The following is a 25753-nucleotide window of genomic DNA, read 5'->3' on the forward strand; positions in this document are numbered from 1 at the left end:
CACCGTCTGTTTCGTGATGCATACTGGACAATGTTTCTGCAGTTTATATTCTCACTATTTGTGGTTCACTTCCCTCCTCCCAGAAAATATTAACATGCTTTGGAAAACAACACTCTGCAATATATTTACTAAGTGTCCATAGGATAACTATTTTTATGTATTTCATCTGGACTCATTGGACATCTTACAACACAAGACTACAAGGACTTTCAAATATCTACTGCTATCACATGGCTCCACTTGCTTGGTGTCTTAGTTTCTTAGTTTCTGCTGTCTTGTTTCTGGTATAAACCACTAACTGTATCTGCACCTGAAATGTTCAAGGACATGCTGTTGACACAATGGTGTCTAGAAGCCAGATAGACAGCTTCAGGCCAGAGAGCTGCTGTGGAAAACTGTCTACATCCACCTAAATTAGAACTGACAACTCAACCCTGCATTTATAAGGCAAAATTCTTCAGTATGGAACACTGGAACCTAGCTAGAGAAAGAAACAGAGCAAATTGAGTTTTTCTGTTTGTTTTGCTTTGGGGCACCTCCTTTGTTGTCCTTTGCATAAATGTCTCTTTGTTTTAAAGGAAAATATTTCTGATGTTAAATGATTAATCAAAAGTAGTTACTCCATTTTAATGTCCAAAGGGACTTGACTGTAGCACATGGTGAGTGTATGTGCCGCAGAAATAGGACGGCACAAAGACTTCTGAAGTATGTTACCCCCTCACTGACTTGGTGTATAGCTTTTACTATGTAGAATTTGTGTTGTGGAAAAAGTTGAGTATTACCAATGTGTAGGATGCATTAATAAATTATTACCTCTTAGTTTATGCTAATGTTTGGCTATTTTACCAATGGTACTATGACTTTTGATAGATCTGGAACCAGTTCCCCCAAAGCAGGGTGCCTGCATCCACAGGATTTGTGGGAATCCTTTAACTCAAGCTTGTCCAACCCATGGCCCGCAGGCTGCATGCTGCCCAGGATGGCTTTGAATGCAGCCCAACACAAATTCGCAAACTTTCTTAGAACATTATGAGATATTTTTGCCATTTTTTAGCTCATCAGCTATCACTAATGTTAGTGTAGTTTATGTGTGGCCCAAGACAATTCTCCTTCTTCCAAGGTGGCCCAGAGAAACCGAAAATTGGACACTCCTGCCTTAGCTACAGATAATAAAATAAGAATCGTAACAATACAACTTTTATTTTTATTCATTTTATGTATAAATTGTCAGAGGAAAAAGCCAGGTGTGATGGCCTGCCTGTAGTCCCGGTTACTTGTGATGCTGAAGTGAGAGGCTCACTACTTGAGCCCAGGAATTCAAGAGCTGCCTGGGCAACATAGAGAGAGCCTATCTCCAAAAAAAAACAAATAAATAAACAAAAAATTAAGCTTTGCTAACCTTTAATACAGAGATGGATACCACTTGCCCTTTTGGTTCCTATGTGACATGTAGAACCTGCCACATCCTGAGGGAAGAGGTGAAAGCTCTACGATGCAATGGTGGACAGCACATCTCTCAGGCCTTCATTTGTCAGTTTACATGCTTCATTTCAGTTTACATGCTACAGGATGTTATCAATGTCATTAATTTTATAAAAACAATTCTTTTTAATAACCTAAATTTTTTTTTAAGATGATACCTTCATAGTGTATAAAATCCAAACCACTTCAGAGCATAAAGTATGAAAAATCATCCTCCCATTCTGGTTTCCCATCCCAGTCCACATCCTGGAGATGATCAGCAGTACTAAGCTTATTTTTTGTTTTTTTGTTTTTTTTTTTTCTGACACTGTCGCCCAGGCTGGAGTGCAGTGGCACGATCTCGGCTCACTGCAAGGTCCACTTTCCGGATTCACGCCATTCTCCTGCCTCAGCCTCCCGAGTAGCTGGGACTACAGGCACCCGCCACCTTCTGGCTAATTTTTTGTATTTTTAGTAGAGATGGGTTTTCACCATGTTAGCCAGGATGATTTCGATCTCCTGACCTCATGATCCGCCGATCTCGGCCTCCCAAAGTGCTGGGATTACAGGCGTGAGCCACCACACCTGGCCAGCAGTACTAGTTTCTTATGGTTCTTCTAGAGATATACTATGCGTACACTACAAGCTGGCATTTCTCCATATTTGCCTTCCAACCCACTCTCTTTTTATTTTATTTTATTTTATTTGGAGAGAGGGTCTCACTCTGTCACCCAGGCTGGAGTGCAGTGCACAATTATAACTCACTGCCACCTCGAACTCCTGGGCTTAAGCAGTCCTTCTACTTCAGCCCTTTCTTAGTAGCTGGGACTAAAAGCATGCACCACCACACCTGGCTAATGTCTTTCTCTTTTTGTGTGTGTGTAAGATGGGGTCTTACTGTATTGCCCAGGCTGGTCTTGAACTCCTGGGCTCAAGTAATCTGCCTACCCTGGCCTCCCCAAATGCTAGGATTACAGGCATAAGCCACCTATGCCCAGCCTACCCCTCTCTTTTATAATAAAAATAGTTGCATCCCAAAACATTTTACATCTTAATTTTTTTATTTGCTATGTTGTGGAGATAGTTCCATATCAATTTGTAAAGACTTTTTGTGCTCTTCTTAATGGCTGCATAATATTTTCATTTTTTATTGTAAATTAACAACTTATAATTATATAAATTTATGGTAGTACAAAGTAATGTTATGACTTATGAACATTATATGAAATAATTAAATCAAGCCAGTTAAAATATCCATCACCTCAAATACTTAACAATTTTTTTTGCTAGAATATTTGAAATTTACTGTTAGTAATTCTGACATGTACAATACTCTATTATTAACTATATTCACCATACTGTGTAATAACAAGTGATGAGCATTTGGAGAAAAGGGAATGTTTGTACACTGTTGGTAGAAATGTAAATTTGTACAGCCATTATGGAAAACTGTATGGAGGTTCCTTAGAAAACTAAAAATAGAATTACCATATGATTCAGCAATCCCACTTCTGGGTATTTACCCAAAAGATTTGAAATATTCCTTTTTATAGATATGCCATGATTGATGTAGCAGTCCCCAAGTGATACATATTTATGTTGTTTCCAGTCTTTTGCTAGTGCACATAGCATTGTATTGGATAGCCATGTTTTATGTGCCATTTACACACATGCTCCTATGGCTGTTGGATACATTCTTAAGAGGTCGAATATCTGGATCAAAAAGTGTGTGCATTTGTAATTTTGAAAGATACTGCCAAATTATCTTCATAAATGTTGTACCAATTTACACTCCCACCAGCAATGTATGAGAGTGTCTGTTTCCTGACAGCCTTGCCAACAATAAATACCTTTGCATAATTGGAGCTTGGGATTGAAAAATGAGCATCATAATTTAGTAAGATGAGCCAACAATGAACTTCTTCCATTTGGATCTATCTTTCTTCATGAGATGCCTCTTTCCCAGCAATGACATCCCCTTAAAACTCTGCTAAAATAAAGGCTTAAAAACCAGATCTTCAAATAACTATGTTACAGAGAATTAACAAAATTTCTTTCAAAATTAATGAAGCATATTTAACCACAGTTCCTATTATATTATACTCTTTATAGCATCAGGAAATAAAATAAGAACTATTTTTAATGTTGTTGATCTTATCTATCTTATCCCTTTTAAATTTCTATTTTATGTAGGTTTTATATGTACATACTATAATATACACACACACATAGTTTATATATGTTTTATAGTAAACATACTCCTAGTATATTAGAGTATTATACAAATTTCAGGTAAAAACTTTTATGTAACTTTTACGTAGTTTATACATGTTTTATAGTAAACATACTATTAGTATATTAGAGTATTATATAAATTTCAGGTAAAATATTTTATGTAAGGGAGTTGTACAATACTTTTTTGCTGATGAACTCTAGGACAAAAACTTTTTTGGTATGTATATAATTCATATACTCTAAATGATTTATAAAATAAAGAATGTTTAAAATTAGCAAGCATTTAAAATACATAACTCTTTCCTCCAACTCTCTTTCCCCAGGCTATATGATTCTGGCTGGAAACTGAGGAAAAGGCTCAGTTATTATTACTCACGATCTGTAAGGACCAACCTAGACTGGGCATCAGCTATCGCCAGATTTCCAAAAGAAAATTTTTTTTTTCTCTCCTCAGGGAGGATTATAATGAAAAGTCTACAGTCTTCACTCTTCCCTAAGCAGGCAAGTTGAGCAAGAGAAAGACTGGCCCTTTTCATTTGGATGATACCACTGGTGAGGCGGATGGAGAGGTTGGTGGCCTTCCTGCATAAAGACCATGCATTGCTCCCAAGGCATTTCTCTGTGAAGTCTCCTGACAGCTGCTCCTGGAAGCTGCTACTCTGGCCGGGGCATCCTTCCCCAGCAGCCATGAATGCTTCCCCTCTTGGCAGCAGCTCCTGATCACACCTCCTATGGCAACCAGTCTTTCTTCTAGTTTATGGATTCCTCAGTCCCTGGACCATTCAGTGCAACCACTGAGGAGCATCTTAGCTGCACACTAAACACAGCTCTTTAGGATCAACACCATTTAAAAACACTTTTTGTGATTTTTAAACTTGGAAAACATAGAAAATGATAAAGAAAAAATTAAAATTAGCCATAAGAAAAAAACAATTAATCATGTTATAATTCAGAGATAACTACTATTAATCTTTTACCGTGATTCCTTTCAGTCTTTTCTCAGTATGCAATATAATATTTTGCATAATGGGATTACATAGTATATACAGTTTTGCATTTTAATTTTTGCTTTCAGTGGAATGCCATGAATATCCCCCACGTCATTGAAAGCACTCCCCAAATACCTTTTTGATGACTATTTAATAGATCATTGTATGGCTGACTCTCATTTAGGTAAGCCACCACTGTTGAATGCTTGGCTTATTTCTAATGTTCTATTCTAATTTTAATTAACGCCTTGATACAATGAATTTTTGCCCAAATTTCAGGTTAATCCCTTACGATTAATTCCTGACTGTCGCGGTACTGTATTGACAGCTCTTAATCCCTGGTCATGCAACATTGCAGCCAGGGGCTCTGTCTTACCAACTCACCCTTAGTTGCTCTTATTCACTGCTGATTTCAGAGAAAAAATGATAACTTGATACTGATGTAATTTGAATTCTTTAATCACTAGTTATATTGAATTATTTTTCTTAAATAATTTTTGTGTGATAAAGTAGTATAAGCTCATCAGGAAAATGTCAAAATGGAAACGTATAAATAAAAATCATTTGTAACTGCATAACTAAGAGATATATTTCCCATTAATAATATTTTACTTTTTATGATTTAAATCTTATTCCGATGAGAATTTATATGTATTTTACATAAACGGATCATATAGTATATATAATTTAGAAGTCTGCTTTTTATTGACAGCATTATTCTTATTCTTAAAAAAACTGAAAATATAACTTTCCAACACAACTATTTGAAAATAGTTACATTATTTCCTATGCATTGAATGTAAATAATTTATATCTTACCATCTTTTTAAACATCTAGTTATAATTTTTGTTATAAATATCATATTGTATTATTATTTAATTAGCAGCTATTTATTACAAATAAAGTTGAATTTCAAAATGCTTCCACTGTACTTTTGCACTATAGATTGTCAGTTTATATCCTATCTCTCATTTTCTAACTGAAATTAATGTCTCTTATTTATAACAGCTGTTATAGATTTTAAATATATTAATCCATTATCAGTCAGATTTATTACATATAATTTTCACATTTTAGTTGTTTGACTTAAATTTTCATTTGTTCTACATCCAAAACTTCTAAATTTTTATTTGGTCAAATTTATCCATGCTATCCTTTGAAACTCTGTTTATTGTCCGTATGCATTTTTAAAAAGTGTTTTGTTTTCTAATCCAGATAAATATTCAACTATGTGTTCTTCTATTTTTTGTTTCATTTTGATTTTTAGTGCTTTTATGTCTACATTGAACTATTAAATTTATGCAGAACTTGTTTTAGCGCATGGTGTAGGAAGATGGGCTAACTTTTCTCCAAATAACCCACTTCCCAGGTTTTCCTTTTTAATTTGAGAACGTTTCTTTTATACAGTCATTATATGCGATGAAACTCATACGTGGTGAAAATTCCATATATACAGGATTTTCCAGGATAATCTTAACTGTACATGGCTTTCACCATATATAGTAAAAAAAACCTCTTATATAGCACCCTGAATATACAATATATAGTCTCTATAAATTCAACACAGCCGTCATCTTCTCCAGTGTTGGAACAATGGATATTTTTTAATGTACAGCGTGATGTGAACAAGTTAGCATGGGTTAGTGTTTTTGTTTGTTCGTTTGTTTGTTTTGTTTTGTTTTGTTTTTTTGAGATGGAGTCTTGCTCTGTCGCCCAGGCTGGAGTGCAGTGGCGCGATCTCGGCTCACTGCAAGCTCCACCTCCCGGGTTCACGCCATTCTCCTGCCTCAGCCTCCCGAGTAGCTGGGACTACAGACGCCCGCCACCACGCCCGGCTAATCTTTTGTATTTTTAGTAGAGACGGGGTTTCACCGTGTTAGCCAGGATGGTCTCTATCGCCTGACCTCATGATCCGCCCGCCTCGGCCTCCCGAAGTGCTGGGATTACAGGCATGAGCCACCGCCCCGGGCCAGGTTAGTGTTTTTTGAGCTCTAGAATAATACTCAACATAAGAGTTCCACACCATGGGAAGCTCAAAGGAGCTGATATTGAAGAAACATGAGGTTTCTATGTCTCTTTCACACTTGTTCACTCTGGGGCATGTGGTGAAAGAATGCAATGGCGGACGCTGCAGATTCACCAGTTCTTCTTAGGTCCTATGCGCTCTCCAGCTCAGTCTAAGTGTTCCTCTGTTTCTCTCGTTCCTTTAACATAAGTTGAAGATGTGTATGTTGTGACACTACCGTATCTTCTCAGAAACCTCTTGAGACCCTCTAGCTGTGAGGTGAGCTGACACTTCACAGTATCACACTTCCCTGCGTTCTCGTGCTGTTCCTGAGCCGGATCTCAGGCTCAGTCCTCAAAAGTGAGTCCTGGTGGTCTCTAAAAGTATTCTCCAAGTCATGGAGTTGCATCCTAAAATCCGTCACTTCCCTGAGTGTCATATTAAATATCTGAAAAGCACTCTTCAATGGAAATAGGATTCAAGCCACATATTAATTTTTAATTTCCTAGTATCCACATTTAAAAAGGTAAAAAGAAACATGTAAAATTAATTTTAATAATAGATCTTATTCAATCCAATAGCTCAATCATTTCAAAATGTAATCAATGTGAACATTATTGAAACATTTTACATCCTTTTTAAAATACTAAGCCTTAAAATCTGGTTTTTATTTGACTCTTGCAGCACATCTCAGTCTGAACTAGGGATTTTGTAAGTGCTCAGTAGCCACTTGCAGGTAGTGGCTACTATATTGAACAGTGCAGATCTAGAGGACTTGCTAACAATCTTAAATTCATCATTAAATTCAAAAGTGTCTGTGTGCTTTATGTAAGTGTTCTGGATATCCTGTATTTTCCAAACAAGGTTAGAGAACTAACGCCTCAATGATCCCATGCTACACCATTTAAAAAGTAAGTCATAGTTATTATTTCTTATAGCTTCTTATTTCTTTTACTTCTCTTCTCTCCTGTGTCATTTCTTTTCTCTACAACCATATCCTTCAAATTCTGTTTTCCAGAGAGCCTATCACTCTGTGTTGGGCACAGGCAACCCTAGATCAGGGGAAATGGATGAGATGCTGAGATCCCAGGTAGAAAGCTCTCAATAAAAAACAAGAGTTAGAAACATTAAAACTTTTTTCCTTTCCTCAATGGCTTCAAATCTATTCCCATCCCACCCCAACATGTCTCCCTTTCCCCAGTTCCAATAGGATGAAAGATTTAATTTTATTTTTAATCAATATATATGTGAAAAAATCTGCATTTTCTGATTGCTGCTTATTTTAGGGTTGTAAGCATTAGTAAATAATATATACCTTCAGTGGTGGCCTGGTTTTTTAAAAGAAGCATGCAAATGTGGCTTTTGCTGGCATTGTTTAAAAATGAATAGAATGCTCTCAGTAAACTTTTACATTACTCTGCAACATGTTTTGTTAGAAAAGCCTGTCGTAGTATCTAAAATTGTGTAAATCATCAGTTTTTAATCTGGCAGGAAGTAGATAGTGGCCCATTAAACTTTCGTAATTAAATTTTCCCTGTACTCCCCCATAGAACCATTATCTGAGTTTTCTAATTAACACAAGAGGAGGGAGTCAATTCAGATTGATGGGATCTAGAGCCATCCCCTTTCATTTTAATGACCTTTAATAAACTTTTATTACTATTGATATTGATAATTATAATACACCCTTTAATTCTGCAATGTGATTCTAAGGACCTTTTCAAAAATTGCAAAATTCACCTTTAAAGCTAGAGTAGGCAGAATTATTATATTCCTAGAGGCTGCGCATTTAACAGAGTGACTTTAAGTCAGCCGAAGAGTAGATAGGCATTGAGTCAATGGCCTTCCCTGAGCCATAGTGCTGGACCTCTGTCTTTACACAGCCTCCACATTCCACAGGACAGCTCTCGCGAACATGGCAGTTGGGCTAAGTTGGGAGGTGGTTTTTGAGAAATAATAGGTGGAGCCTACTAAATTTGTTTTGTTTACAATTGGAAAGGCATTGAGACCAGGAGGCCAGATGCCCAGGAGGATAAGTCATTAGGCAAGCAGGCTGGTTTCCCAGACTGTTTTCAGGAGATCTTGCCAGAGTTTTACATAATTCTACATCCTCTCAGAGCTACCATTCCTATCATTGGAATTGATATTTCCAGGTGAGAAAATAAATTTCCCAACCTAAGCACATAAGCACTGGGAAGAACATTTCTATTTTTACTTTTAATTTCCTTCAGAAATTGGGGTACTAAGAAGATAAGTTACCAAGGTCATGGATATAGTAAATGATGGAGCTAGAATTTAGTTTATGCTATTACTCATCAAGTTATGCTGTCTGCAAAATGGCAATGGGTACCCCATGTTGGATTTCTAGTGCCTTGGTTAATGAAATAGTAAGTTGGAAAAATATGAGATCTACCAAACTCAGAGTGTTTAGGAGATAATTAATGGTATGGTTTCATAATCCCTTTATTGATCTAATGGGAAATAAAATACTTTATTTCATAGAAATGTTGTGAGGATTAGATAAGATATAAAACATGTTTAGCATATGGTCTAGTTCCATAAATGTTACATTTCATCTTATTATAAATATTGTTTCCATAGTATCTTACCTATTATTATTTTCAAAGTTCAGATGTTTGGTGCTTTGACATCTCAACATATGAACAAAAAATATGTATTAAAAATTAAAGTCTATATGCTCTTAATTATAGAGCTGCTTAAAGAAGACAAAAATAGAAGTCTAGGGGCTGGGCACAGGGGCTCACACCTGTAATTCCAGCACTTTGGGAGGTTGAGGTGGGAGGATCTCTAGAGCCCAGGAGTTCAAGACCAGCCTGGGCCACATACTGAGATCTCATCTCTACTAAAAAAAAAGTTTAAAAATTAGCCAGATGTGGTAGCACACACCTGTAGTCCCAGCTAATTGGGTGGCTGAATTGGGAAGATCACTTGAGCACAGGATGTCAAGGCTGCAGTGACCTATGATCATGCCACTACACTCCAGTCTGGGTGACAGAGCGAGACCCTGTCTGTAAAATATATAAATAAATAAATAACAAAAACACATAAAAATCTAATACTTACCTGTCAGGGGACATACTATGATTCCAAAGGTGGTTTTTCCAGGGCTAAGCTCATCCACTGCACTCCAGGTATGCTGACCCTTGCGATTTCCCCAAATGCTGGAAACTTGACTGCATGATTTGTGGTAGTAGAGCCCATGTTCATGTTTACCCCTGAAAAAAAAAGTTTTAATTTAAAAAAATATTTTAATAAAATAAAATAAGTCTAGACTTACCTGAGAAGACATAGCAAGGACCCATTTGAGATAACAAATATAAGATATGATCACTGAATTCAAATATGTTTACAATCTACCTGTTACAGTAATCTAAGGATGAGGCTTGTACAACTTGCTCTTATATAATAGCAGGAAAAACACAGGAGAAAGGAAAAATCAGACAAACTTTTTCTTTTTTGAGACAGAATTTTGCTCTTGTCACCCAGGCTGGAGTGCAGTGGCATGATCTTGGCTCACCACAACCTCTGCCTCCTGGGTTCAAGTGATTCTCCTGCCTCAGCCTCCCAAGTAGCTGGGATTACAGGCATGTGCCACCACACCTGGCTAATTTTGTATTTTTTTAGTAGAGATAGGGTTTCTCCCTGTTGGTCAGGCTGGTCTCGAAATCTGGACCTCAGGCGATCTGCCCACTTCAGCCTCCCACAGTGTTGGGATTACAGGCGTGAGCCACCACACCTGGCCCGGAAAGACTTTTAAACAACAATAATCACCATTTATAGTTCTTTCTGAATTTAACTTTCCAAAGGAAAAGACATGTTTTAAAATACTTGTTGGGGAGAAGTTCCATTTCATGACATTGGAGTACCTGAAATCAAACATACCCTCCTATTGAAATAACTAAGAAATGGGGAGGCAGAATATATGAGGCAGTGGTTTTTGGATAGCACAGAACTAGGATCCACTATAGAAGGGAAGTAAATGAAGTGAGCCATGTAACTGCCATATCTTTCTGTCTGGGAGCACTTTCCAGATTGCAGTGCAGTAAGGAGATCCCCCAGAATGCCTGGCTCTCTCACTGAGTTGAGTAGACACAGATCAGAGTTTGGGAAGATTGAGGTGGCTAGAAAGAAGAGAGCTGTGTGGGGAAAGGGCTCCAAAAATATTGACGCAGATCCCGTGACTCTATTGTTGAGTACTAAATTATATATGAATAAGGTAAACGTCCATGAGGTCAGCAAAACAGCTCAAGAGTTGAGGGGCTGAAAGATACCTTCACTGAAGGCCCCAAGTAGTTACACTTTCATAGTGATGCTAAGCTGGCCTTAGAATAAAGGAAGCTCTGGATCAGTGATCAGCAAAGCATGGTGCCTGGGCCAAATCCGGTTGATGACCTGTTTTTGTTAGACCCATCAGATAAGAATGGGCTTCACACTTTTACAAGGTTGTATTTAAAAAAAAAAAAAAAAGGAGGAGGAGAAAGTTATGCAATAAAGATTGGGTGTTATCTAGAAAGCTTAACTTAACATTTACTACCTGGCTCTTTATAGAAAAAGTTTACTGACGTGCCTTAAAAAGTCTAAAAATAATTCTTGAAATAATCAAACTGATTCTCAGTTCACTTAACTTCCTGCCAAAGTCTAATACTTTAAATAAATAAAATAAAATCTGGCACTTAACAGGGTACAATTCAAAATCCCTAGCACCTAATAAAAATTATTAGACATGCAAATAAGCAGGAAAATGTTATTCATAATCAGAAAAAAATGACTCAATAGAAAACTCAGAAATGACAGGTGATGGAACGTGCAGACAAGGACTTTAAACAGAGGTTGTAAATATGCTCAAGGATTTAAAAGAGAACATAAATATAATAAAGAGAGAAATAAAGGATATATTAATGACACAAACTGAGCTTTTAGAGATACAAAACACAATCTCCCAAATGAGAAATTTGCTATATGGGACTTAATTCTGCAGCAGAAGGCCAGGTGCAGTGACTCATGCCTATAATCCCAGCATTTTGGTAGGCCAAGGCAGGTGGATCACTCGAGGTTAGGAATTTGAGACCAGCCTGGTCAACATAGTGAAACTCTGTCTCCACTAAAGGTACAAACATTGACTAGGTATGCCGGCACTCGCCTGTGGTCCCTGCTACTTGGGAGGCTGAGGTAGCAGAATTGCTTGAGCCTGGGAGGTGGAGGAGGTTGCAGTGAGCTGAGATTGCACCACTGTACCACTCCAGCCTGGGCAACAGAGAAAGACTCTGTCTCAAAAAAAAAAAAAAAAAATCTGCAAAAGATTGGTAAACTTGTAAACAGAGTTTCAGTGACTATAGGACAAGATGAATTAACATCTGAGTAACTAGAATCCCAAAAAAGAAGGATGGAGAGGAAAATAATAGGAAAAGAAATAATGGTCAAAACATTACAAGTTTGATGAAAACTACAAAGCCCTAATCCAGAAAGCTCAATAAGCCCCAAGCAGGATAAACACAAAGAAATCACACCAAGATAAATCGTAAACAAAAATTTGTGGTAAAGAAAAGACATTGACATAGAAAAGTAGCCTATTGGCTGGGCACAGTGGCTCAAGTCTGTAATCCCATCACTTTTGAGGCTGAGGAGGGTAGATCACGAGGTCAGGAGTTCAAGACCAGCCTGGCCAAGATAGGGAAACCCCATCTCTACTAAAAATACAAAAATTAGCCAGGCGTGGTGGTGGGTGTCTGTAATCCCAGCTACTCGGGAGGCTGAGGCAGGGAGTTGCTTGAACCTGGAAGGTGGAGGTTGCAGTGAGCCAAGATGGCACCACTGCACTCCAGCCTGGCGACAGGGCAAGACTCCATCTCAAAAGAAAAGAAAAGAAAAGAAAGAAAGGAAGCCCATTACACAAACAACTAAAATAAAAATGAAAGTGAGCCTCTTGTCTCAAACTATGCTGCCATATTCTAAAAGAAAAAATGTCAACCTAGAATTCTAGAATTATGTATATATACATATATATATAAAACATCTATCAAAAATGAAGATCCATGCCAGTAATTAACATTTGGAATTTGAAATTTGCTAATAATAGTACCACTTATAATAGTACCAAAAATTAAATATATAGATATATACCTAACAAAATATGTACAAAATATGTACAAAATCTATAAGCAGAAAACAACAAACTTTGATTAAAGAGCTCAAAGAAGATCCAAATAAGTGAGGAGACAATTCTGTGATTCATAGATTGGTAGACTCAATATTTTTAAGATATCAACTCTGCCCAAAATGACCTGTAGGTCCAATGCAATACCAATCAAAATCCCAGTGAGATATTTTTTAGATATCAGTAAAATTATCATAACATCTATAAGAAAAGGCACAAGATGTAAAATAGCCTGAGAAAAAAGAATAAAGTTGAAGGACTTACACTACCTGATTTCAAAACTTACTATAAATCTATGAAGTTGTAAAAAGACACACATGAATCATAAATGCCCATTTCTTAAAGAAACCAATCTCAAAAGGCTAAAAACTATATGACATTCTAAAAAAGATAAAGCTACAGAGATGATTGAAAGATCAGCGCTTCCAGCCTGAACAACATGGCAAAACCCATCTCTCCAAAAATAAAAATTAAAAAAGTTAGCCCACATGGTGGTACACGCCTATGGTCCCAGCTACTCCAGAGGCTGAGGTAGGAGGAACACTTAAACCTGGGAGGCGGAGGTGGCGATGAACTGAGATGGTGCCACCGCACTCTAGCCTGGGCAACAGAGCAAGACTCCGAATTAAAAAAAAAAAAAATCAGTGTTTGCTAGAGGTTTAGCAGTGAGGAGCAGAAGTCAAATAGATGAAGCTGGGGATACTTTTTAGAGTAGTGAAACTATTCTGTATGATGCTATAATTGTGAATACATGATACTATGCATTTGTCAAAACTTACTGAATTTTACAGCCCAAAGAGTGAATGTTAGTATAACATACACAAATTTGGAGAGAAAAGGACATTTAGGAGGTTTAGAAGGTTGGGAGAATACCAGGATAGAATCCTAAATATGACAAAATAATCTGGCTGTATTACAAATGTATTAAAAAATCACACTGAAGGGGCTAGAAGAAAAGATGCTGACCTAAGTGACTTTAGAAATGGATTTTCATTTATTTGTTTGTTTTTAATATGGCCTTACTAAATCAATGGCAGAGTTTTTAAAGCAAAACAGAAACAAGTGTACATAAGCACTGTACTCTAGCGGATAAAGTTGTACCTGACAGAAATATGAATTAATAATTCTGACATTTCCGAATAATGGAATTAAACACTAGTAAATGGATGGTGAATGGTAGAATTTGAATTTCTCACTCTTGGAGTGGGAGTTTACAAAAAAGGAGTTAGTATATACATCCATGTTTTCTTTCTGTCAGCTGAGAGGGCCTAGATGCAGTGACACTCTAGTAGCAACAAGCACACCTAGTACCCAGAACTTGGTTTCTAATATCACTCTCCAGTAAAAAGAACCAGGGCTCTTTGGAGATGGATGGATGGATGAATGGATGGATGATCATAGGATGGATGATTCTAGGACTGGAGCAAGAAATATACAGATGAGCCTGGAGCCTCTTGTCATGTCAGAAAATAAAGAGGTGTTCAAAACAAATAAACAAACCAAGCCCCTCAGTGATAAAAGTATGTCAAAGGGACAGAGGACAACAATATGAGCAACAAGATAAACTAGTGTTGTACTAAACCACAATAAATAAACTATTCAAAAAATAAGAGACTCCTTCTAAATTCTTTTGTAAGATAGTTTTAGTCTAATACCAAAACCAAACCACCAAAAAGAGATACAGGTCAAATCCCTCATAAATACAGATACAAAAATTCTTAACAAAATAGTATTGGCTGGGTGCAGTGTCTCATGCCTGTAATCCCAACACTTTGTGAAGTCAAGGTGGGCAGATCACTTGAGCTCAGGAGTTCAAGACCAGCCCGGGCAACATAGTGAAACCCCGTTTCTACTAAAATTATAAAAATTAGCCAGGTGTGGTGGCATGTGCCTAGAGTACCAGTTACTCAGGTGGCTGAGGCAGGAGTATCGCTTGCACCTGGGAGGTCAAGGCTATATTGAACTGTGATCATGCCACTGCACTCCAGCCTGGGTGACAGAATGAGAGACTTTGTCTTAAAAAACAGAAAAAGAATTCAATCAAATTAAACAATATGTAAAAAGGATAATTATGGTTGATCTGTATTGCATGAACTTAGCTAAGCTGAAATTGCATTTTCCAGAATTCTTATCCATCCATAATTTTAAGTTAGCATTGGCCTGAGGACACATTTTGCTTAAGATATGAAAGGTGCAAGTGAAGCTGCCACCATATTGCTTTTATACATGGAAGGTTGATGTGGGCAGCTGGTGCTGTTACAGTGCACACACATTGTTGCTGATCTGCTGGCTTACCTTGTTGGCACTGCACAGTAGCTGGGCTTTCAGTTGCTTTACACCCACTGGATCACCTCCTTCAGCTTTTCTGAAACCAGTGCCAGAGTGTACAGCTCCAGAAGCAGCAGCTGAGCTTGCAGCTTCTCTAGCTCCCGCCAGATCTCTTCCTTCAGGTTCTTTGAATCGTTGGCCAGCATGTGCAACTCCTGGGGCAGTCTCCAAGTCCACAGCTCTTCCAGCTCCTGGAGGAATCTCTTCCTCCAGGTTCTCTAACACTTGGGCCAGTCCCAGCACCAAAGATAGAAGTGATAGTAGTACATAAAATGTTTTGCTAGCTCCCACAATTACATAAAGTCAAATCCTTGTAATATACAAATTCCGTAGTCTATATTGAGTATAGTGGTTCTTTTCTTCTGATCAAAACTTAATTGACACAATAATACATCATAACTATGTGGAATTTATTCTAAGAATGTAAGGTTTGTTTAACATTTAAAAATATATCAATGTAACTCACTATATTGATAGATGACTGTGAAAACTCTATGATTATCTCAACAAGTACAGAAAAGAGATGTGAAAAAATTTAAACTGCAACAGCCATGTATAACATAAATGATCAGCACACTAGTTATAAAAGGAAACTTCTTCAACTTGATAAAAGGTTATCTATAAAACCCATAGCTAATAACATAATGGTGAAAGATTTAATACTTTCCTCCTATCAGGAAGAAGGCAAGGATGTCCAGATCCATGACTTTTATTTAACATTACACTGGAGGTCCTGGCCAGTGTAGTAAAGCAAGAGAAAGATTTTTAAAATCATGTAAATTGGAAAGGGAAGAATTAAAACAGTTTTTATTCATAGATGACATGATCATGTGAATCAATATCATATGAAATCTGCAAAACAGATCCTACAACTAATAAGTAGATGTGGCAAGTTTGCAGAATGTAAGATCACTAAGCAAAAATCAATTGCAGAGTAGCTTCAAAACACAAAATATATAGGGATAAATATAATAAGTTGTGTGTAAGATTTATATACTGAAAATTCTCTCACTTTGTGGAGATAAGCCAAAGATAATCTAAGAAAGTGGAAAGACTTCCTAGGTTCAAGGATTAGAAGACTCAATAATGTGAAGCTATTAATTCTCCCTAAATTGATCTATAGAGATCTCAATCAATCAAAATCTAAGTTGGATGTAGTAAAAATCAACAAGCTGGTTCAAAAATTTATGATGAAAATGTGCAGGACCTAAAATAGTCATGGTAATTTTGAAACAAAAAAGTTGGACGACTTACATACTACTCTGATTTCGAAACATAAGATAAAGCTGCAGTAATCAAGGCAATGGGTATTCATGTAAGAATCATGGGATAGAAAAAGATCCACACATATATAGGTGATTGGTGTATGACAGGAGTACCAAGGTACTTCAATGAGAAAGGGATCGTCTTTTCAACGAATGGTGCTATCGATATGAAAAAAATTGACATCCATCTTTACTTCACACCATACACTGAGGTCACATACTTAAACAAAGAAGTCAAAATGATAAAACATTCAGAAGAAAACTTAAAACACTTTTTTAGCCTTGTAGTAGTCCAGATTTTTTAGGATACAAAAAAGCAAAAACCGTAAAAGAAAAAGATAATAAGTGTTCTTCATCAAAATGTAAAACTTATGCTTTTAAAATACATCATTAAAAAAAAATGGCAGAACATGGTGATTCATCTTTGCAATCCCAGCACTTTAGCAGGCTGAGGCAGGAGGGTTGTTTGTGCATAATAGTTTGAGACACATATGAACGACACTTCTCAAAAGAAGACATTCATGCAGCCAACGGACACACGAAAAAATGCTCATCATCACTGGACATCAGCGAAATGCAAATCAAAACCGCAATGAGGTACCATCTCTCACCAGTTAGAATGGCGATCATTAAAAAGTCTGGAAACAACTGGTGCTGGAGAGGATGTGGAGAAATAGGAACACTTTTACACTGTTGGTGGGACTGTAAACTAGTTCAACCATTGTGGAAGACAGTGTGGTGATTCCTCAAGGATCTAGAACTAGAAATACCATTTGACCCAGCCATCCCATTACTGGGTATATACCCAAAGGATTATAAATCATGCTGCTATAAAGACACATGCACACATATGTTTGTTGGAGCACTATTCACAATAGCAAAGACTTGGAACCAACCCAAATGTCCATCAATTATAGACTGGATTAAGAAAATGTGACACATATACACCATAGAATACTATGCAGCCATAATAAAGGATGAGTTCATGTCCTTTGTAGGGACATGGATGAAGCTGGAAACCATCATTCTCAGCAAACTATCGCAAGGACAAAAAACCAAACACCGCATGTTCTCACTCATAGGTGGGAATGGAACAATGAGAACACTTGGACACAGGAAGGGGAACATCACACCCTGGGGCCTGTCATGGGGTGGGGGGATGGGGAAGGGATAGCATTAGGAGATATACCTAATGTAAATGACGAGTTAATGGGTGCAGCACACCAACATGGCACATGTATACACATGTAACAAATCTGCACGTTGTGCACGTGTACCCTAGAACTTAAAGTAAAATTAAAAAAAAAAAAAGGTAAAATAGAAAGTTACTGGAAAAAAAAATAGTTTGAGACCAGTTTGGGTGACATCCCATCTCTACCAAAAATAAAAATGTTTTAAAAATTGGCCGGACATGGTGGTGCATGCTTGTAGTCCCAGCTACTTTTAGAGGCTAAGGAGGGAGGATTGCTTGAGCCCAGGAGGTCAAGGTTGATCATGTCACTGCACTCCAGCCTGAGCAGCAGAGCGAGACTCTGTCTCAAACAGAAAAAGAAAACAAACAAAGAAAAACCTCTAACTAGAAGAAAACATTCTGACAAAAGATTTGAATCCATGTTTTATATTGAACCTACAGCTGAGAAGTTACTGATATCCAGAGCTTGTAAAGAATTCTTACAACAATAATAAGAAGATAAAATTTAGTTTTTAAAAATTAACAAAGATTTCAACAGATTCTTCACAAAAGATTATATGCAAATTGCCAACTATCACATAAAAAGATTCTCAATATTATTAGTCTTCATTAGTCATTTAAAATGTTCAAGCAGTTTAATTTATAGTAGCTAAAAACTGAAGATAACCCAAATACCCACCAAAACATAAATGTAGAAACAGATTACAGATGCTCGTTGACTTACGATGGGATTATGTACAATAAACCCATTGAAAATTGAAAATATCATAAGTCTAAAATGCATTTAATACAGCTAACCTACTGAATATCGTAACTTACCTTAAATGTGCTCAGAACACTTACATTAGACTTTAATCGGGCAAAATCATCTGGCAACACAGTATGCTGTAGAGTATTGGTTGTTTACTCTCACAGTCATGTGGCTAACTGGGAGCTGTGGCTCACTGCCACTGCCCAGCATAATGAGACAGTGTCGTACTTCATATCATCAGCCCAGGAAAAGATTAAAATTAAAAACTCAAAGTACAGTTTTTACTGAATGCATATCACTTTCACACCATCTTAAAGATGAAAACTCATAAGTCAAACTGATGCAGGGCAGGTGAGCCCCAAAGTGGGGCTTAGCCCACAAGGGTTCTTTGCTTCGTCCAGGAAAGAATTCAAGGGCCGGCTGGTGGTAGGGTGGAAGAGGCAGCATTACAGCTCCTGCAGTGTTACAGCTCCATGACTGCTCCTGCAGAGCAGGGCTACCCCACAGGCAGAGAGTAGCAGCTTAGGGTGGTTTTGCAGTCATATTTCTACCTACTTGAATTACATGTAGATTAAGGGTGGTTTATTGCTAGGGAAATTGCTAGGGAAAGGGGCGTAACATTTGGGTCATCAGGTTATTGCCGTGGAAAGGGACAGTAAGTCCTGGGTGCTGCCATGGCGCAGGTAAACTGACATGGCACACGGGTGGGCATGTCTTATGGAAAAAGCTGCTTCTGCCCCATCCCTGTTTTAGCTAGCCCTAAATTTGGTCCAGTGTCCAAGCCCCGTCTCTGGAGTCAAGTCCCACCTCCTACCTCAAAACCATCATAAGTCAGGGACAGTCTGTACTGAATATCCATACAATAAAATATTACTCAGTAATAACAGATATGAATTACTGACACACAAAAGAGTATAGGTAAAGAGTATACACATGAAGAGTATCTAGCTTGAACACAAGAGTATATGTATTTATTTTGTGTAAAGTTGTAGAAAGGGGAAATTACTATGTAATGGCAGAAAGTAGATTAGTGGTTGCCTGGGATCAGGGCTGGGTGGGAGACTAACCGAACGCAGATGCAAGCCTGATCTGGCGGCAGTGATTACACAATGTATACTTTTGTCAAAACTAGTCAAACGACTCACTTAAAACTAGTACACTTTACGAAACGAAAATTATTCCTTAATAAAATTAATTTTTAAAAATTATTATTTTGTACCTTAGAAAGAAGGAATTGAGTGTTTGCTTGACTGCTATTCCTTTTGCCACCACACTAGTACAGACCTCCATCACTTCAAAAACATCACAATTCCTCACGGTTTAACACTTCTGATAAGGAATGATGCATTCTCCAATCTTTATAAAATTATAAGCACATCTTAAAATCTAAACTGCTAAAATGTTATTACCACTGAGGATTGAACTGAGTGCCACAACCTCCCAAACTGGGAAACGGATGGCACTGAATGACATGGCATATATTGTGAGGGCATTAATTTTACTCAAATGTAAGTAATTTAAGGCTGAGCACAGTGGCTCACACCTGTAATCCCAGCACTTTGGGAGGGCGAGGTAGCCAGATCACTTGAGCCCAGGAGTTTGAGACAAGCCACAGCAACTTGGTGAAACTTCATCTCTACAAAAAAAACTAAAAAAAAAAAAAAAAAAAAGCTAGCCAGGTATGGTGATATGCACCTGTAGTCCCAGCAACCCAGAAGGCTGAGGTCGAAGGATTGCTTGGGCCCAGAAGGTTGAGTTTACAGTGAACTGAGATCACACCACTGCACTCCAGCCTGGGAGACAAAAATGAGATCCTGTCTCAAAAAAAAAAAAAAATATGTAAGCAGTTTAAGACAATAATTTTCAGATGATGCACCACTAATTTGTGAGTTAGAATGCAAACTGAACATGCTATTTTTAGATAGAAAGTTTGTCTTTGACAAAACCACCAGTTTGTCACTGTCCGCCGTTGTCTAGGTCTGGATTGTTGTGTGAAAAACAGAGCAATTTTATCATTGTAATAAAGGCAAAGTTTTTAGGTTTAGATGTAGGATTTGAAAGGGTCTAAGACAGAAATGTATCATAGGAGGCTGGGGCAAGAGAGTCACTTCAACCCAGGAGGCGGAGCTTGCAGTGAGCTGAGATTGCACCACTGCACTCCAGCCTGGGAGACAGAGCAAGACTCCATCTCAGTAATAATAATAATAATAATAGAATAAGACATTGCTAGAGAATGGAAATTAAAAACTTTAATAGTGGTATATTTACTATATGTTAGAATTGTTCAATTTGTTTTTGTGGTGGTGGTGGTGATTAGATTTTTTTTGTGCCAAAATTCTAAATATAACATTTGATTCATATAGAAGAGTACACACACACACACACACGCATATATATACACACACACACACACACACACACGCATATATACATACATATATACATATATATATGTATATATATATATATGCGTGTGTGTGTGTGTGTGTGTGTCTAAGGTATGAAATTAAAAAATAGCATGAACATTCATAAACCTACCACCCAGTTTAAGAACTCTACCATTACATCTGCTGGTGTGCTCTTGTTCTATTGAACCACATTGTCACCCCCACCCTCCTACCTCTACCATTGCCCTAAGTATATATATAATTCCTTTACTTGTATTTTTCAACACTTGGGAGTTATACTTTATTATGTTTATAGTTATACTGCATATGTATATGTCTCTAAACAATTTATTGCTAAAGGTTCACTTGTTTTCACATTTCATGAAAATATCAACTTGTATGAGTCTTCTGAGAAATTGATTTTTGCCTCTATACTACATTTCTAAAATTCATTCATATTACTGCATATAGGTGTAGTTCATTTTCACTGTTATGTAATTTTCCATTACATGATAAAACATTATATATCCATTATCCTTCCAACAGATAAATGGATTTTCCCCAACTTTTCATGACTATGAAAAATGCAGCAATGAATATTTTAAATTAATTTTTAATAAATTAATTTTTTTCAAGACAGGATTCTTATTTTATTGCCTAGGCTGGTCTCGAACTCCTGGGCGCAAGCTATCCTCCCACTTCAATCTCCTGAGTAGCTAGGACTACAGGCACATGCCACCATGACTAGCTTGAATATTTTAAGTGTATTTTTTGGTACATCTGAATAATATTATCTCTAGTATCTCTAACTAAGAGTGAAATGGCTAGATCATGGATTATGTAAAAGTGTGATATGATAAGATAAAGCCAATATGAAGTTACATTTCCAGAAGCAATGTATAAAAGTTACCCTTTCTCCATATTTTTACCAACATTTGTTATTGTCAGACTTATTAACATTAACCTGTCAAATGGATACAAGTAAAAGTGGCATCTCATTGTGGAGCTAATTTTCACTTATCTGGTAACTAGGAATTTGAACAATTTGTCAGATATTTACTTACTGTTTGTATTTCTTCAACCATAAAATAAATGTTCAATTGAATTTTTGTTTGTATGATCCTAGTTCTTTGAAATTGGGTTGGGACTTATTCATGGTATAGGGATGGTTAATTTTTACAAACGTGACATGTATGTCACAGAATGTATTCTCTACTAGATTAATGCACTTTCTAAATCTATTAAATAGATCCTGTTAATTGTGTTATTCAAATAGTCAATATCATTCCTATTGCTTTTGTTTATTTGCCATGTATATTAGTTTCCAGGTCTACCATAACAAAGTATCACAAACTGAGCGGCTTCAAACAACAGAAACATATTAATTATCTCGTAGTTGTAGAACCTACAAGTACCAAATCAAGGTGTCAGCAAGACCATGCCTCTCTAAAGGCTCCAGGAAAAAATCCTTTCTGCTGTTTTCTAGCATCTAGTGGCTACTGTCAACTACTGGCATTTTTTGGCTTGTAGCTGGCTGCATCACTCCTGTTTCTGCCTCCATCTTCACAGGGCCATCTTCCTTCTGGAAGTATCTGTGTCTGTGTGTCCAAATCTTCCTCTTTTTCTTTTCCTTTTTCCTTTTTTTTTTTTTTTTTTTTGAGACAGAGTCTCACTCTGTCACTCAGGCTGGACTGCAGTTGCGCAATCTCAGCTCACTGCAACCTCCGCCTCCTGGGTTCCAGCGATTCTCCTTTCTCAGCCTCCTGAGTAGCTGGGACTACAGGTGCACAACACCACACCTGGCTAATTTTTGTATTTTTACTAGAGATGGGGGTTTCACCATGTTGGCCAGGCTGGTCTCAAATTCCTGACCTCAAGTGATCCGCCTGCCTTGGCCTTCCAAAGTTCTGGGATTACAGTCATAAGCCACCGTGCCCAGCCCAAATCCTCCTCTTTTTCTTATAAAGACATCAGTTACCGGCACTTTAATTCAATACGACCTCATCTTTACTTGATTACAACTGCAAAGACCATATTCAAATAAGGTCATATTTACAGGAACCAGAGTTTAGAACGTCAATATATCTCATCTTCTCGGGGAGAAGCACAATTCAACCCACACTCCTCAATCAAAAATTGAGAACTTTCACAATATTTATCTTGGAAAAAACTGAGAGTTTTATTGAAGTTTTCTTCAGTGAGAAAGTCATTCTGGTGATGGCGAACTGAAGCAATTGATAAATTCTCTTCCCCAAAAAAACAATTCTAAAACTGGACAAAGTCGCAAAAAAGAAAACCCTACCATTTCAGGGATCCGGAAATTGACCAAAAGCAAACAACAAATTTAGAAGCATTATTCATGAAAAATGCCAAACTTTAGGTAGGAACCGTGAGATCAGTTAGTACAATCGTGCGACCAGGGCAGGGCTGGCTGTGAAAACCTGCAGCTTTGCTGACTGAGGTGGGTAATTCTTTGAAGCAGAGGAAGAAGAGCTCACACAGTAGTATTATCAATAAAAACACTGAATTCAGTGAGAAACGAAGGACTGCAGCTTTGCTAGGCTAAAGTTACCATCCCACTGGGGTGAGCAGAAAACTGGTGGACTGGCCATAAGTTTGACAGGAAGAGCCTGGAAGTGAAGAGAGCCATAGAGAGGCTCTGTATGCTCTCCACACATCCCCAGCTGCATAAAAGGCTGTATACCGTCATAGGGAAAACCTGAGAGGGCATAATCACTCCATATTTATCTGGCTGACTGGGAGCCTAGGTACACATGCACAGCAGACCCAGAAGGGCCTGGCAGAAAGTAATGGCTGGGAAGACTTGAAAGCTTCTCGAACTTTGACTATGTTCCCCAGCCCCCACACAAAGCAGTCAGTCAAAGAGGAAGCCTTTCTGGAGAGATGTATTTGAACACAACCTCCGATTAAATATTTACTGATCACTATGCTCTACAAACACAGGTCAGTCCTTAGGAAGTCAGGCTAAAAAATAAAATTATTTTAAAAAAGGAATGTTGTAGAGATATCAGCAGCCATACACCATTGAGAGAGAGGTTCTTTAGAGGTAAGTATAGGCAATTTATTAAAAACTAAACAACAAAAGTCCTCACGGAAAAAAGTCAGAATCCCAAAATGCTGCAATATATTATCTAAAATGCCCAGATTTGGCCAGGCGCGGTGACGCACGCCTGTAATCCCAGCATTTTGGGAGACCGAGGCAGGCGGATCACCTGAGGTCAGGAGCTCGAGACCAGTCTGGCCAACATGGTGAAACCCCATCTCTACTAAAAGTACAAAAATTAGTTGGGCGTGGTGGCAGGCACCTGTACTCCCAGCTACTCGGGAGGCCGAGGTAGGAGAATTGCTTAAACTGGGGAGGCAGAGGTTGCAGTGAGATGAGATCCCACCATTGCACTGCAGCCTGGGTGACAGAGCAAGACTCTGTCTCTAAATAAATAAATAAATACCACAGGTTTTAACAAAAAGTTATGGGAGAATATGATGACAATGATTTGTCACATCAAATAAATCTTAGTTAAGAAAACCTAGAAACTGTAAAAAATAATCAAATGGAAATTCTGAAGATTAACATTATAATAACTGAAATTAAAACCTCACTATATATGCCTAACAGCAGATTTGAGGTTGCAGAATAATCCATCAGTGAACTAGAAGTACATAAATAGAAATTATGCAATCTGAAGAAAAGAGGAAAAAAAGATGGAAGAAAATTAAACAGAGCAACACAGACATGTGGGACAGTATCAAGCACGCCAAAATACATGTAATGGGGTGGAATCAGCTTGCTACTGCAGGCTCCATGAGACAGCGGAAAAATTGTCGCTGTCCAAAGTGTGAGAGGGGGAACATCCGCCCCCTCACTGGGGAACCTGAAAGTCCAGATCATGACAGAAGGATTTGACCTTTCCTGGAGCTGAGACAAATTTTAGAGAGCCAAGCAAAATACAGTGGTAGAGGAAGAAGCGGAAAGAACCTCTGGGCCCTCTTGGTCCCCAGGGAGATCATGACTTTGTCTCACAGGATCCTCGGGGAGGGCTGCCAGTGTCACTGGGGAAAGACCACAGGGAGAAGGAAACTTCCAGCTGAACTTTGTAAAAATATCAACCAAATGCAAAGTTTCCTGACAGAATCCAGGGAAGGGGGCAAACAGGGAGTGCAGATAGGAGCACAGAAACCACAGCAGATGGGGAGGCATGCAACTTGATAACCCTGCTCACTGTCTCAGCAGGGAGACATGTAGCCTGGGGCAAGTTCTTAGCCCTGCTCACTGGCTGCCTGGAAATAAACTTGGTGCTGTGGGAGGGGCACCGTGGGAGTGAGACTGACCTTTTGAAATTATATCAAGTACTCTCTCAGACCACAGTGGAATAGAATTGGAAATCAACTCCAAAAGGAACTCTCAAAACCATGAAAATACATTAAGTAACCTACTCCTGAATGATTATTGGGTCAACAATAAAATCAAGATGGAAATTTAAAAATTCTTTGAACTGAACAATCATAGTGACAAAACCTATCAAAACTTCTGGGATACAGCAAAAGTAGTGGTAAGAGGAAAGTTCATAGCATTGAATGCCTAAATCAAAAAGTCTGAAAGAGGACAAGTAGACAATCTAAGGTCACACCCCAAAGAACTAGAGAAACAAAAACAAACCAAACTCAAACCCAACAGAAGAAAAGAAATAAAGATCATAGCAGAACTAAATGAAATTGAAACAAAAAATTAGAAAAGATAAATGAAACAAAAAGCTGATTATTTGAAAAGATAAACAAAATTGATAGATCATTAGTGAGATTAACCAAGAAAAGAAGAAAGAAGATCCAAATAAGCTCAAATAGAAATGAAATGGGAGATATTACAATCAATACCACAGAAATATAAAAGATCACTTGAGGCTAATATGAACATCTTTATGTGGACAAACCAGAAAATCTAGAGG

The 25753-nt window shown here is 37.7% G+C and overlaps 1 long non-coding RNA gene and 1 other non-coding gene across 2 annotated transcripts in view; one reads left to right on the plus strand and one right to left on the minus strand.

Annotated features, from left to right (window-relative positions):
* LOC105493510 (uncharacterized) overlaps positions 1–18098 on the minus strand; it is a 45604-nt gene extending 27506 nt beyond the window's left edge. Inside the window, exons 1-2 of the long non-coding RNA XR_011614274.1 lie at positions 15162–18098; positions 9776–9927 (exon numbers count right to left, since the gene is read on the minus strand). This is a non-coding gene — a long non-coding RNA (uncharacterized lncRNA). The remainder of the gene's footprint in view (positions 1–9775; positions 9928–15161) is intronic.
* On the plus strand, positions 9768–9930 carry LOC112428883 (U1 spliceosomal RNA). The gene has a single exon (XR_003020944.2). It is a non-coding gene; the product is annotated as a U1 spliceosomal RNA (small nuclear RNA).
* Positions 18099–25753: the final 7655 nt, after the last annotated feature.

This window comes from Macaca nemestrina, chromosome 1, assembly GCF_043159975.1.
Source record: "Macaca nemestrina isolate mMacNem1 chromosome 1, mMacNem.hap1, whole genome shotgun sequence".
Taxonomy (NCBI): Eukaryota; Metazoa; Chordata; class Mammalia; order Primates; family Cercopithecidae; genus Macaca; species Macaca nemestrina.